We start from the raw sequence: 14,040 nt of genomic DNA, 5'->3' as shown, positions 1-14,040 counted from the left end.
GAGAACTCCAATAGGTACGCTGAGAGAGAACTCCAATAGGTACGCTAAGAGAGAACTCCAATAGGTACGCTGTGAGAGAACTCCAATAGGTACGCTAAGAGAGAACTCCAATAGATACGCTAAGAGAGAACTCCAATAGGTACGCTGAGAGAGAACTCCAATAGGTACGCTGAGAACTTCAATAGGTACGCTGAGAGAAAACTCCAATAGGTACGCTGAGAACTTCAATAGGTACGCTGAGAGAAAACTCCAATAGGTACGCTGAGAGAGAACTCCAATAGGTACGCTGAGAACTTCAATAGGTACGCTGAGAGAAAACTCCAATAGGTATGCTGAGAGAGAACTCCAATAGGTACGCTGAGAGAGAACTCCAATAGGTACGCTGAGAGAGAACTCTATCAACATCACCAGCTCAAGACTCTTCAACACTCTCCCTCTCTATACATAAAGGACATACCCGACTGACTTATCAGATCAATATGGCGGCGGGTCTTACGTCAGACTGCGAACAGCTGCGTCCAACAGCCTAGTTGACCAAACCACCAAACCAGGAGGCTTGGTTAGACACCGCAAGATAACCTTTCCTTAGGTTACATTGCCTTGCTAAGGTAAGGCAGACAAGGTAGAATCAAGATTCTTACAAACACACAAAAACTCACAAAACTAAAACTGTAATTTACTAAAGATAAAAACACCCGACCAAAAATAGCTCACAAACTCACACAAAACACTCACAATGTCTCTAAAAAAAAAAAATCACTTTCTCCTCCACATACGACCAAAAAAACACATTAAAGTCCCCACGTCTGGCAACGGTCCTCTGAGAATTCTCAAAACTTACACAAAGAGAAACATTTTTTTCTCTAGAGCTGAGATGACAGTATGTGGCTTCCATTTAAGAGAGTATTTAATTAAGTAGAGGAGAACCCGTGATACAAAACACTGAGATTTTTGTGAGACCCCCAAAGTTGTATAATACAGAAGTTCCATGATAAAAGATGTCTGTCTGTCTGTCTGTCTGTCTGTCTGTCTCTCTCTCTCTCTCTCTCTCTCTCTCTGTCTCTGTCTCTGTCTCTGTCTCTCTCTGACCGGTCAGTCGGACATAACCCAACTTTTATTGTTATTCTATTCCACGGCGGCCCAGTGTGTGTGTACTCACCTAGTTGTGCTTGCGGGGGGTTGAGCTCTGGTTCTTTGGTCCCGCCTCTCAACTGTCAATCAACAGGTGTACAGGCTCCTGAGCCTACTGGGCTCTATCATATCTACATTTGAAACTGTGTATGGAGTCAGCCTCCACCACATCACTGCCTAATGCATTCCACCTGTTAACTATGACACTGAAAAAGTTCTTTCTACCATCCCTGTGGCTTATTTGGTTAAACAGTTTATAATTATCTACCCTGTCAATTCCTCTGAAAATTTTGTAGGTAGTGATCATGTCTCCCCTAACTCTTCTGTCTTTCAGTGTCGTGAGGTTCAGTTCCAGTAATCTTTCCTCACAGCTCATTCCTTTCAGGAATGAGAGGAATAGGCCAATTCACCAATAGGCTCCAGAATCTGTATACCAGTTGATTGACAGTTGAGAGGCGGGACCAAAGAGCCAGAGCTCAACCCCCCCGCAAGCACAACTAGGTGAGTACACCAAATAAAAATGTAAAATAAATCTTAAAAATAACACAACCTTCTAATTTACCAATGCATATTTATATTAATAAATATATATAAATAGAAAAAAAAAGATTAATGGCCTTATACTTGCAATTCATACCCTGCATTTAATACATTTAATACATTTAATACATTTAATACATTTAATACATTTCACATACAATAGCCAGCAACAAAACAATTTATTCTCCCATACAATGTCAGTCAGAAAATACTGCCTCGAAAAAAAAAAATAAAAAAAAACTGAAGAAAAATATGGTATTTATCTATTTTAAAAAATAAAAACATACACTTGTTTTTTTTAATACAAAAGAACTTAAACCAGTTAAAAATGTTTTATATAAATAGTTCCATACAAAGACAAATATTTGCCCTCTCAAATTTTTATATGTGAAAATTTTGATAAAAACTTGAATTTCACATAATAAAAAAAAAATCTTTTACATACCTCGGCGTGGGTCCAGGGCCTTAGGGAGGGGGGGAGGGGGGATACAGGGGGGGGGCCAATAAAAATATATATATTCTGGCATATTTTTGGGGAAGTATATTATGGTATACTTTGCAATTATATTCTGCAACACTTTTCTAGTATATTCTAGTACACTTGGAGAAGTATATCTTGGTATACTTGAGAAAATATATTTTGGTATACAGATTGGAATCACAATAATGTAATGTATACCAATCTGAAAATAATTGGAGCAATGGAATGGACTCGAACTTTCGTCCCTGGCCTACCCACTGAGCCACGACGTGCCAAGACGTACCTCGCCCTAGATGTTCAATTGAACTATGAATATAGAAGGCAGCAGCTCGTACCATACCCCTCTCCAGGAATACCAGCTGAGAGGGCCTTCCAGTCTCCTAATCCAGGGACGTACGCAAGTTCGAGCCCATGTCAGTGCCTCAATATTTTTCTTATATTCGGGTCTATGCAAGGGGAGTATAGCGTGGTATACCTCAGGAAGGTTATATACTCACAAGATCACATCTCGGGAAGATGGGTGGTAGTTGGCTGGTACATACCTGAAAGCAAAGAGCCAGGTGTGAGTTACAGGTATTCCATTACGTGTATGTGTGTGTGAGAGAGAGAGAGAGAGAGAGAGAGAGAGAGAGAGAGAGAGAGAGAGAGAGAGAGAGAGAGAGAGAGAGAGAGAGAGAGAGAGAGAGAGAGAGAGACAGACAGACAGACAGACAGACAGACAGACAGACAGACAGAAAGACAGACAGACAGACAGACAGACAGACAGACAGACAGACAGACAGACAGACAGAAACAAACTTCTGTACATTTTCTCTCTGGATTCAATGCTGACTAAAAAAAAACACACACACTTCAAAAAAAAATTCCGAAACAAAAAATAATCGGGCATTTAGGCCCGATTAATAAGTCTATAAGTAAGTCTTAAATCCTTAAGTCTTTAAGTAAGACGTAAGTCCTTAAGTCTTTAAGTAAGTCTCAAGTCCCTGGAACTGTAAACGCCGCCGAGGTCTCTCGTCAAAATCTGAAGGCATTGACACTACCACTTGTGAACCACCAAACCATCTCTGAAGGGCTGAATTGCTTAGTTACATATTGTGTCGAACTCACACCGAAATCGAGTTCCACTTGCTGATTGTAACGCAAAAACTTTGATCATGCACACGCACACGCACACACGCACGCACACACACACCAGGGGCCTCGTAGCCTGGTGGATAGCGCGCAGGACTCGTAATTCTGTGGCGCGGGTTCGATTCCCGCACGAGGCAGAAACAAATGGGCAAAGTTTCTTTCACCCTAAGTGCCCCTGTTACCTAGCAGTAAATAGGTACCTGGGAGTTAGTCAGCTGTCACGGGCTGCTTCCTGGGGTGTGTGTGTGTGTGTGGTGTGGGGAAAAAAAAGTAGTTAGTAAACAGTTGATTGACAGTTGAAAGGCGGGCCGAAAGAGCAAAGCTCAACCCCCGCAAAAACACAACTAGTAAACACACACACACACACACACACACACACACACACACACACACACACACACACACACACACACACACACACACACACACACACACACACACACACTGGTAGACGGTTGGAACAAGTTAGGTAAGAAGGTGGTGGAGGCCAAGACCGTCAGTAGTTTCAAAGCGTTATATGACAAAGAGTGCTGGGAAGACGGGACACCACGAGCGTAGCTCTCATCCTGTAACTACACTTAGGTAATTACACACACACACACACGCACACACGCACACACGCACACACAGTAGTACAGTAGTTAGTAAATGGAATGCATTAGGCAGTGATGTGGTGGAGGCTGACTCCATGCACAGTTTCAAGTGTAGATATGATAGAGCCCAGTAGGCTCAGGAACCTGTACACCAGTTGACTGACAGTTGAGAGGCGGGACCAAAGAGCCACCTTCCTTCCTGAAGGCGGGACCTTCACCCCCGCAAGCACAACTAGGTGAGTACACACACACATACACACAGTAGGAACCAGTACACCAGGTGATTGACAGTTGAAAGGCGGGAACAAAGAGCCAGAGCTCAACCTTCTCCGGAAGCACAAATAGGTGAGTACAGGCCACGTGAGCTGACACTTTTGGGCTGTGTTTACCTCCCAGGGGCTGAGTACTCTGTCAAGCTGTTAACCATGCAGCGTGAGCCAAGAGTGTCAAACCGTATCACCAGAGTGTCAGAGCTGTCACAACAACATCTCAGACGCCCGTCTTCACTCTCCCTCGAGTCGAGGACCAGCCAGCATCCTCCGCATCACTTGATATTTGAGGAACTGTTCACTTGAGACAGTTAAGCAAGTCCCAGCTGTGTCTTGGTACAAGTGACAGGATGAACAACCCAGCGGGTTTTCTTCCTATTGGGGAGTGTTGTACATGCTGCTATGGCGGTGTGTCCACTCACAGGATGAGTGGCGCTGCCCAATACTGTCACTATGGCGGTGTGTCCACTCACAGGATGAGTGGCGCTGCCCAATACTGTCACTATGGCGGTGTGTCCACTCACAAGATGACTGGCGCTGCCCAATACTGTCACTATGGCGGTGTGTCCACTCACAGGATGAGTGGCGCTGCCCAATACTGTCACTATGGCGGTGTGTCCACTCACAGGATGAGTGGCGCTGCCCAATACTGTCACTATGGCGGTGTGTCCACTTACAGGATGAGTGGCGCTGCCCAATAAACTCGCCCCTCGGGGCAAAATTTAAAAAAAATTAAAATTGGCGTGCATCTCTTTAGTTCAGCCTCCACGTCCTTCAGAATTGTTACACAATGCCACATTACTGTTTGCTGCCCCATTCACGTCTCATATTCATCGTGTTTATTCATCATGTATTCATCACTTTCCTCCACTTCGAGAGCATTTTCTGCAAGGGTTGCCGCTTCTGCTACTCCTTAAAACATTGATCAAACTCCATATTGTTGTTCTTAAAGAACAGCTGTCAAGCTGTTCTTAGCCCGTTCCTGTTTGTTCATATCAGTCTCTCCTTAACCGGTACCCTGAGGGCAGGAGGGTGACTCACTCTCACTCACTCACTCACTCTGATGTCAGACTCCTCCCTTGCCACGAACTCTAATGCAAGAACTCATCTTTGATGTCAGATCTTCACATCACCAATAGTTCTTTCACTCTCCAGAACGCCCCCACACACCCACCACCAACTCATCGGTCTATGCCACAGCTTAATTCTATGTTAAACTTACCTGTCCATCAGATTCCCACAAGGGAGAGGTGGAACAGAGAGGGGGGGAAAAGCCCCCCCCCTGTTCCATTTCCCCACTCTTCCATTGATGTTCTTTTATTTTTAGCCTTCTATTGTGATCTATCCCTATTTCTCCCTATCTTCTCCTTCGTCTTATTTGTTTTATCCCTATTCCTTATTCTCTCTCTCTCTTGCATTCTCTTCTCTACTTCTACACATTTCGTTCTTCGTATTTCGCGCTCAATTTCCTCCTCTATGGTTTTCAATTATCCTCTCTCCCCCCTTCTTTACTCTATATCTCTCTAATTCTCAACTTTCCCTTGTTCTCTCTCTCTCTCTCTTGACTCTTTGTCTTCCACTTCGTTCTCCCTCTATTCAATTCCTTCCCCTTTTCCTTAATTTCTCTTAATTACGATATTTCTCTATCCATCCATTCATTGCTTTGGTTTCAGATATTCTATTCCATTTTTCCTATGTGCCTATTTTCGCTTTTTTCCTTGGGGAAGAGAGAGAAAAATAGGACTCTAAATAAGAAATAGGACACATACCAAAGGTCTCAGGAGACTCCATAGTCTCCTGAGTCTACTGCCTTTTCCTTTTCTCTATCCAGTTCGTCCTTCTATTCCTCTATTCTCTGTTTTTTTTAGTTCGTCGTCTTCTTGCCCTCCAGGATAGTCCCAGCACGTAGAGGCGGTTCACTGGCAGTAACTCGTGGACAAGTGGGCTTTATGTGCCAAGAGGGTTTCACTGTCAAAGGTCCCAAAGAGGACTCTTGGTACCAGGAGCGCTACAAGAGGTACTTGGGGTACCAGGAGCGCTGCAAGAGGTACTTGGGGTACCAGGAGCGCTGCAAGTGGTACGAAGTACCACGACACAGTGGTACCAGGCACCAGTGCTCCTGGTAGAGCACTTAAAGTGATACATGTTGTACCATAAATGGGAAAAATGGTTCTTGAGGCTATAGTTTAAAAGAGCGGTCATGGGCTAGTTTGGTGCACGGGAGACATCTCCCGTCCACGAGGCTCACCATAGCCCGTGCTTCTTGCCCCGCTCCTGTGCCAGGTAAGTTACGGGCTCACCATAGCCCGTGCTACTTGGAACTTGTTCCGAGTAGCTGAATCTATAACAACAACAACAGCTAGTTTGGTGCAATTATAAGCTTAATTATCATTTTCGTAACCCGTCCTCACACTTAGGACGGGAATTAGCCAATCCGGTAAATATACAATGAATTAAAATCAAATTGAAGCACCGTAGAATTAACGTTTTCTTACCATCGGCCTCTGGTAGGTTAGGTGAGGGTTGCTTGTACCTAGATTGTACCTGGAGAGGGTTTTGCGAGTTGTTCTACTTCTTCGACCCTTCACTTGTGGGAGGTCCAGGTCCTCCCACATGGTCCAGGTCCAGGTGGACCTGGACCTTATGGTCCAGGTGGTGGTCCAGCAAGGAGCCATATATGGTCCAGGTGGTGGTCCAGCAGGGAGCCATATGATCCATATTCAGCACCAATTAGAGACTAAAGATAGCAGACTACAAATCCATGTTTCTCTCTCCCTGTAATAAATGTAATGGATCAAGGCAGCCATATATATCCTTACTTCATAATGACATTTTGCATATTTTGTTCACGGAAAAGATAATTAGCAACAAACACCGTTATGAAACCTGGTAATTAATCATCAAAGCTAATTAGGCTGGTCTGACCATTGTGTTGTTACGGGGGGGAGGGGGGGGGGAGGATAGGCTGCCACAGAGTTTGTTTAATAATTTACTAGTTTCAGTCTATGCTCATTTAGTTACATAGCTAAGATAAGCAAATTGGCAATTGGATATAGTGACAGGCAGTTAATACAACTTAGGATTGGTCAGTTGGATTGATAGGCTTTGAAACAAGGCCTGTACCTAGCCCAGCAACCAATCAGAGAGTATAATGTCTTTACAGATCCCCCAACGGATTGCCCAATATGTTCCCATATATACCCCCCCCCCTCTGACTGCCGACATCACCACCAGTCCTATCAAGCACCAATATAACTTCAAAAGATGTCCCTATACAGTCAGCCATCTACTCAACAGCTGGTATGAAGTCATAAGGTAATTATCGTAATTTGTTTGAGTTTAAACTGTTCAAACATCAAGGTCCATATAACCTTGGTTTTGGTACTCCCATTAATCTGGTACTTGGTTCTGGGCCCCATTATTTGGTTCTGGTACTCTTAAGAGGTATGGTTATACCCCTTGTTTAAGGGACCCCTAGTATAAGATAACTCAATTGGACTAAGTCAACTTCCTCGGCTACACAAGGACTTCAATCGTCTAACAATAGCTGCCATTCAACCTTAAATAGTTGCAATTTCGTCAGGTCTTCCCACTCTTGGGCCACCCCGACGGAGGTTGAGAGGCGAGACTCGAGAGCTGGAGCTTAACCCCGGAGCCCGGACAACGAAGTGAGTACAGCAGAGCAGCTAACGGTGAGGAGGTAACGGTTGCGGAGCAGGGAGTGGCTTGTGTAATGCCCAACTTCCTCCTTTGATACAATAATGATAGAAACATATACCCATCAACTCCCCCCTCTTCCTCACCCCCCCCCCCCACACACACCTACACACCTATCCCTATGGACAGTATGTCCCTATCCACTAAGGTCCCCCAGTCCTACCCTTCACACTCTAACCATCCATGGAGGACAGAAGAAAATGTATATATATGCTGGTTAGCATTGTAAATGCCTGGCCACGTCTGTGGTAGAAAATAATAATAAAATAAAAATCCCCCACAATACACAACAGCAGCAGCAGCAGCGGCAACAGCAGCGGCAACAGCGGCAGCAGCAGCAGCAGCGGCAACAGCAGCGGCAACAGCAGCAGCAGCAGCGGCAGCAGCAGCAGCAGCGGCAACAGCAGCAGAACCGAACCATAACATGAAAACCTGTCCAATTACCACCGTGAAGGGGGGGGGAGGGTGAGGAGTGAGAGGTGAGGAGAGAGAGAGAGATGAGGGGTAAGGGGGAATATTGGAGAAAGGGTAGGGGAGATGGGATAGGGGAGGAGGAGGGTTAGGTGAGGGGTGGAGGGGTGAGGGGGTGGCCAGCTGGGACAGGAAGCCGGGTGTGGTCAGCCGAAGCCTCTCACAGAACCATGGTGGCCACACACGAATTATCCTAATGTGTTTAGAACGGTAGCCGCCCACACCTGTTTTTTTTTTTGTTATAATGCGACTCCCTTCAACAGTGTGTGTGTGTGTGTGTGTGTGTGTGTGTGTGTGTGTGTGTGTGTGTGTGTGTGTGTGTGTGTGTGTGTGTGTGTGTGTGTGTGTGTGTGTGTTGTGTGTGTGTGTGTACTCACCTATATGTACTCACCTATATGTGCTTGCAGGATCGAGCATTGACTCTTGGATCCCGCCTTTCTAGCTATCGGTTGTTTACAGCAATGACTCCTGTCCCATTTCCCTATCATACCTAGTTTTAAAAGTATGAATAGTATTTGCTTCCACAACCTGTTCCCCAAGTGCATTCCATTTTTCTACTACTCTCACGCTAAAAGAAAACTTCCTAACATCTCTGTGACTCATCTGAGTTTCCAGTTTCCACCCATGTCCCCTCGTTCTGTTATTATTACGTGTGAACATTTGATCTATTTCCACTTTGTCAATTCCCCTGAGTATTTTATATGTCCCTATCATATCTCCTCTCTCCCTTCTTTTCTCTAGTGTCGTAAGGTTCAGTTCCTTCAGCCGCTCTTCATATCCCATCCCTCGTAGCTCTGGGACAAGCCTCGTCGCAAACCTCTGAACCTTCTCCAGTTTCTTTATGTGTTTCTTCAGGTTGGGGCTCCATGATGGCGCGGCATACTCTAAGACGGGTCTCACGTAGGCAGTGTAAAGCGCCCTAAAAGCTTCCTCATTTAGGTTTCTGAATGAAGTTCTAATTTTCGCCAGTGTAGAGTACGCTGCTGTCGTTATCCTATTTATATGTGCCTCAGGAGTTAGATTAGGTGTCACATCCACTCCCAGGTCTCTTTCTCGAATCGTTACAGGTAGGCTGTTCCCCTTCATTGTGTACTGTCCCTTTGGTCTCCTGTCACCTGATCCCATTTCCATAACTTTACATTTACTGGTGTTAAACTCCAGTAGCCATTTCTCTGACCATTTCTCTGTGTGTGTGTGTGTGTGTGTGTGTGTGTGTGTGTGTGTGTGTGTACAAAGAAACAAACAAAAGGTACAAATGTGGAAGGAGGGAATTATCACGAGAAAGAAAGAATTATCAGGATAAGGGTTTGGGATGGGACGGGGGGAAGGAATGGTGTACAACCACTTGTGGACGGTCGGGGATTGAACGCCGACCTGCATGAAGCGAGACCGTCGCTCTACCGTCCAGCTCAAGTACTTGGACAAAATGTGGATGGAGAAAATCTTAAGATTAAGAAAAGTTTAATACCACTTTTAATTAATAATTACTTATAATTATATACTCGTTATGCTCTATAATGATTATAGAGTGTATTATAAGTGATACACTATAACAAATATATAAGTAATACTTGTAAGTAATACACTATTGCTTAGAAGTAGTACACTTACTACAAGTAAATACAAAAATATCCTAAACACCTAACGCAACCTAACCTACCCTAACCCAACCTAACCTAACCTATCCTAACCCGATCTAACATAGACCTAACCTGACCTAACCTAACCTATCCTAACCCAACCTAACATAGACCTAACCTAACCTAACATAGACCTAACCTAACCTAACCCAACCTAACATAGACCTAACCTAACCTAACCTAACCTAACCCAACCTAACATAGACCTAACCTAACCTAACCTAACCCAACCTAACATAGACCTAACCTAACCTAACCCAACCTAACCCAACCTAACATAGACCTAACCTAACCTAACCTATCCTAACCTAACCTAACCCAACCTAACATAGACCTAACCTAACCTATCCTAACATAACCTAACCTATCCTAACCCAATCTAACATAGACCTAACCTAAGCCTAACCTAATCTATCCTAACCCAACCTAACCTAGACCTAACCTTACCTTGATTCAATTTCAAATCGAGGCCAACACTTATCAATTCTAGGGAAAAACGTCGAAATTGCAAGTGCTTTGCAATTTCACTAAACCAGGGGACTTCTGACGCTGGAATCGCCAGGGTCTAAACTGAAACTGGTACTAAACTGGTACTAAGGGCGAGAACAGGTTGGAGGAGTCGTTTTAGCAGGTTGTCGTGGCGTCAATAAGTACATCCGCTATATGGTCGTCTCTCGGGAGGCTGTCCTGCCTCTACACTACAAACAGTCACCCCCAGACAAGGACGGTACGTAGAAGAACGTAGTGTACGTAGCTGGGGGAGGTAACTAGGTAACGCTGCCTCATCAAAATACAATCATGGCACAATCACAACCACAACCAGGTCGTATTCTCAACCTCTAGTCGACTGCATCTTCCACCTTCTCCACCTCCTCTCTCTCCTCAAGCATCACAGCAGTTACCAGTTTTTCCCGCCAAACGTGTGAAGACATTTGCATACAGGATCCTTGCAGCCTCCTCCTGCTGCTTCTTCTTCTCTTGCTGGCTCTTGCTGACCTGCTCTTCTCTCTTGTCTTCTCTTGCTGATCTGCTCTTCTCTCTCACTCCTCTTCTCTTGCTGACCTGCTCTTCTCTCTCACTCCTCTTCTCTTGCTGACCTGCTCTTCCCTTGCTGATCTGCTCTTCTCTCTCACTCCTCTTCTCTTGCTGATCTGCTCTTCTCTCTCACTCCTCTTCTCTTGCTGATCTGCTCTTCTCTCTCACTCCTCTTCTCACCACTTTATTCTCCTTTATTCTCTCTTTTTTCATATTCTCTTTCGTTATATTTTCAATGTGTTCGTCTGTTAATTTTCAAATATGAATCGTTTCTGCTGTTCTCTTATCTCTCTCTCTCTCTCTCTCTCTCTCTCTCTCTCTCTCTCTCTCTCTCTCTCTCTCTCTCTCTCTCTCTCTCTCTCTCTCTCTCTCTCTCTCCTAATTTTCCATTCACTCTATCTTTACCTCACATTTTCCTTCGGTTTGCTACTATCCACTTCTTCCCTCCTTCCTTTATTCCCTTCCATCCCTCTCCTTCTCTTCCCTTCCATCCCTCTCCTGTCCTTCCCTCACTATCCTCTGCTCCATGACCGCACTATCTTGCCTCTTGCTCATCCCAATAGAGCCATATGTTTCTCGCTCTTTTATGTCACATGTCAATACTGCTCACATCTCATCCTGCTCCCTATCCTCGAGCTTCCTGCTCCCTATCCTCGAGCCTCCTGCCTCCTGCTACCTATCCCCGAGCCTTATACACCCTACTTCCCTTACCCTACATTTCCGTCCCACCAATATCCCAGGATTTCGACTTGATCTTTCCCCCTCTGTTCCTCTAGCCCTTCCGTCCCCTCTCCCCTCTCGGCTAGTCTTCTCTCCCATCTATTGTGCTTGTCTGTGGCTTGCCTGTGGCTTGTCTGTGGCTTGCCTGTGGTTTGCCTGTGGCTTGTCTGTGGCTTGCCTGTGGCTTGCCTGTGGTTTGCCTGTGGCTTGTCTGTGGCTTACCTGTGGCTTGGCTGTGGCTTGCCTGTGGCTTGTCTGTGGCTTGTCTGTGGCTTGCCTGTGGCTTGCCTGTGGCTTGCCTGTGGCTTGTTTGTGGCTTGCCTGTGGCTTGCCTGTGGCTTGCCTGTGGCTTGTCTGTGGCTTGCCTGTGGCTTGTCTGTGGCTTGTCTGTGGCTTGTCTGTGGCTTGCCTGTGGCTTGCCTGTGGCTTGCCTGTGGCTTGCCTGTGGCTTGTCTTTGGCTTGCCTGTGGCTTGCCTGTGGCTTGTCTTTGGCTTGCCTGTGGCTTGCCTGTGGCTTGCCTGTGGCTTGTCTGTGGCTTGTCTGTGGCTTGTCTGTGGTTGATTAAGTGTTATTCTGCTCTTGCAGGGCGGCGGCGGGCGACCAAACTTCTCTCATCATTGCCTGGTCAGTTTGGCTGTTGGTGTTGGCACCCCGCAGACTAATATAGCCATCCTAACCTGCCATTCTATTACCTGCCTTCTACCTTTCCATGGTTCCAATAATCAAGTTCCCCCCGCGGTCAACCAGGCTGTTGGACGCGGCTGCTCGCAGCCTGATGATATGAGTTACAGCCTGGTTGATCAGGTATTATTTAGAGGTGTTTGTCAAGTTCTCTCTTGAACACTGTGAGGGGTCGGCCAGTTATGTCCCTTATGTGTAGTGGAAGCGTGTTGAACAGTCTCGGGCCTCTGATGTTGATAGTTCTCTCTTGAACACTGTGAGGGGTCGGCCAGTTATGTCCCTTATGTGTAGTGGAAGCGTGTTGAACAGTCTCGGGCCCCTGATGTTGATAGTTCTCTCTTGAACACTGTGAGGGGTCGGCCAGTTATGTCCCTTATGTGTAGTGGAAGCGTGTTGAACAGTCTCGGGCCTCTGATGTTGATAGTTCTCTCTTGAACACTGTGAGGGGTCGGTCAGTTATGTCCCTTATGTGTAGTGGAATCGTGTTGAACAGTCTCGGGCCTCTGATGTTGATAGTTCTCTCTTGAACACTGTGAGGGGTCGGCCAGTTATGTCCCTTATGTGTAGTGGAAGCGTGTTGAACAGTCTCGGGCCTCTGATGTTGATAGTTCTCTCTTGAACACTGTGAGGGGTCGGCCAGTTATGTCCCTTATGTGTAGTGGAAGCGTGTTGAACAGTCTCGGGCCTCTGATGTTGATAGTTCTCTCTTGAACACTGTGAGGGGACGGCCAGTTATGTCCCTTATGTGTAGTGGAAGCGTGTTGAACAGTCTCGGGCCTCTGATGTTGATAGTTCTCTCTTGAACACTGTGAGGGGTCGGCCAGTTATGTCCCTTATGTGTAGTGGAAGCGTGTTGAACAGTCTCGGGCCTCTGATGTTGATAGAGTTCTCTCTCAGAGTACCTGTTGCACCTCTGCTCTTCAACGGGGGTATTCTGCACATCCTGCCATGCCTCCTGATCTCATGTGATGTTATTTCCGTGTACAGGCTTGGGACCAACCCCTCTACTATTTACCAAGAGTAAATTATTATGTATCTCTCGTCTCTAGCGAATACAAATTTATAAATTTTAATCTGCCTGCCACCATAACAGCCAGACTGCCACAGTAAGAGAGCCAGCCTGGCACTGTAACTTAGCTACAGTGCCACTAACTAGAGAGGAGGGCGAGGCCCGCTAGGCTGGAAGTGCCAATTGAGAGAATGAGAGGCAAGTGGCAAGGGATTTGGGGGGAGGGGGGGAATGAGGGAGGGGCGAGGAGGAGGGGTTGAGAAGGAGGGAGAGGGGGGGGGGGGAGAAGGAGGTAGAGGAGGGGTATGAGAGAAAACAATGAGAAGAAAAATGAGTGGAAACTTAAACAGTTATGGATAGAGAACGGAGAGAGGGAGTGGGAGGGAGGGTGAGGGAGAGAGAGGGAAGGTGAGGGAGAGAGAGGGAGAGTGAGGGAGAGAGAGGGAGGGTGAGGGAGAGAGAGAGAGGGAGGGAGTGGGAGATGATGAGACTGATGGATTGATAGGATGCTTGACAGATCACTAGAGATCACAGGACACCTGGAAGCAGCATCTCTAGGGTGTGGAGAGAGAGAGAGAGAGAGAGAGAGAGAGAGTGAGAGAGAGAGAGAGAGAGAGAGAG

At 46.1% G+C, this 14,040-nt stretch overlaps 1 long non-coding RNA gene across 1 annotated transcript in view; it reads right to left on the bottom strand.

Moving 5' to 3' along the window:
* The window catches only part of LOC138357794 (uncharacterized), a 60,947-nt gene that overhangs the window by 30,352 nt on the left and 16,555 nt on the right, over positions 1-14,040 (bottom strand). The window contains exons 2-3 of the long non-coding RNA XR_011225145.1: positions 6,641-6,920; positions 2,650-2,694 (exon numbers count right to left, since the gene is read on the bottom strand). This is a non-coding gene — a long non-coding RNA (uncharacterized lncRNA). The remainder of the gene's footprint in view (positions 1-2,649; positions 2,695-6,640; positions 6,921-14,040) is intronic.

This window comes from Procambarus clarkii, chromosome 80, assembly GCF_040958095.1.
Source record: "Procambarus clarkii isolate CNS0578487 chromosome 80, FALCON_Pclarkii_2.0, whole genome shotgun sequence".
Classification (NCBI taxonomy): domain Eukaryota; kingdom Metazoa; phylum Arthropoda; class Malacostraca; order Decapoda; family Cambaridae; genus Procambarus; species Procambarus clarkii.
Note: the sequence above shows the minus strand (reverse complement) of the source record. Positions and strands in the feature narration are given on the sequence as shown.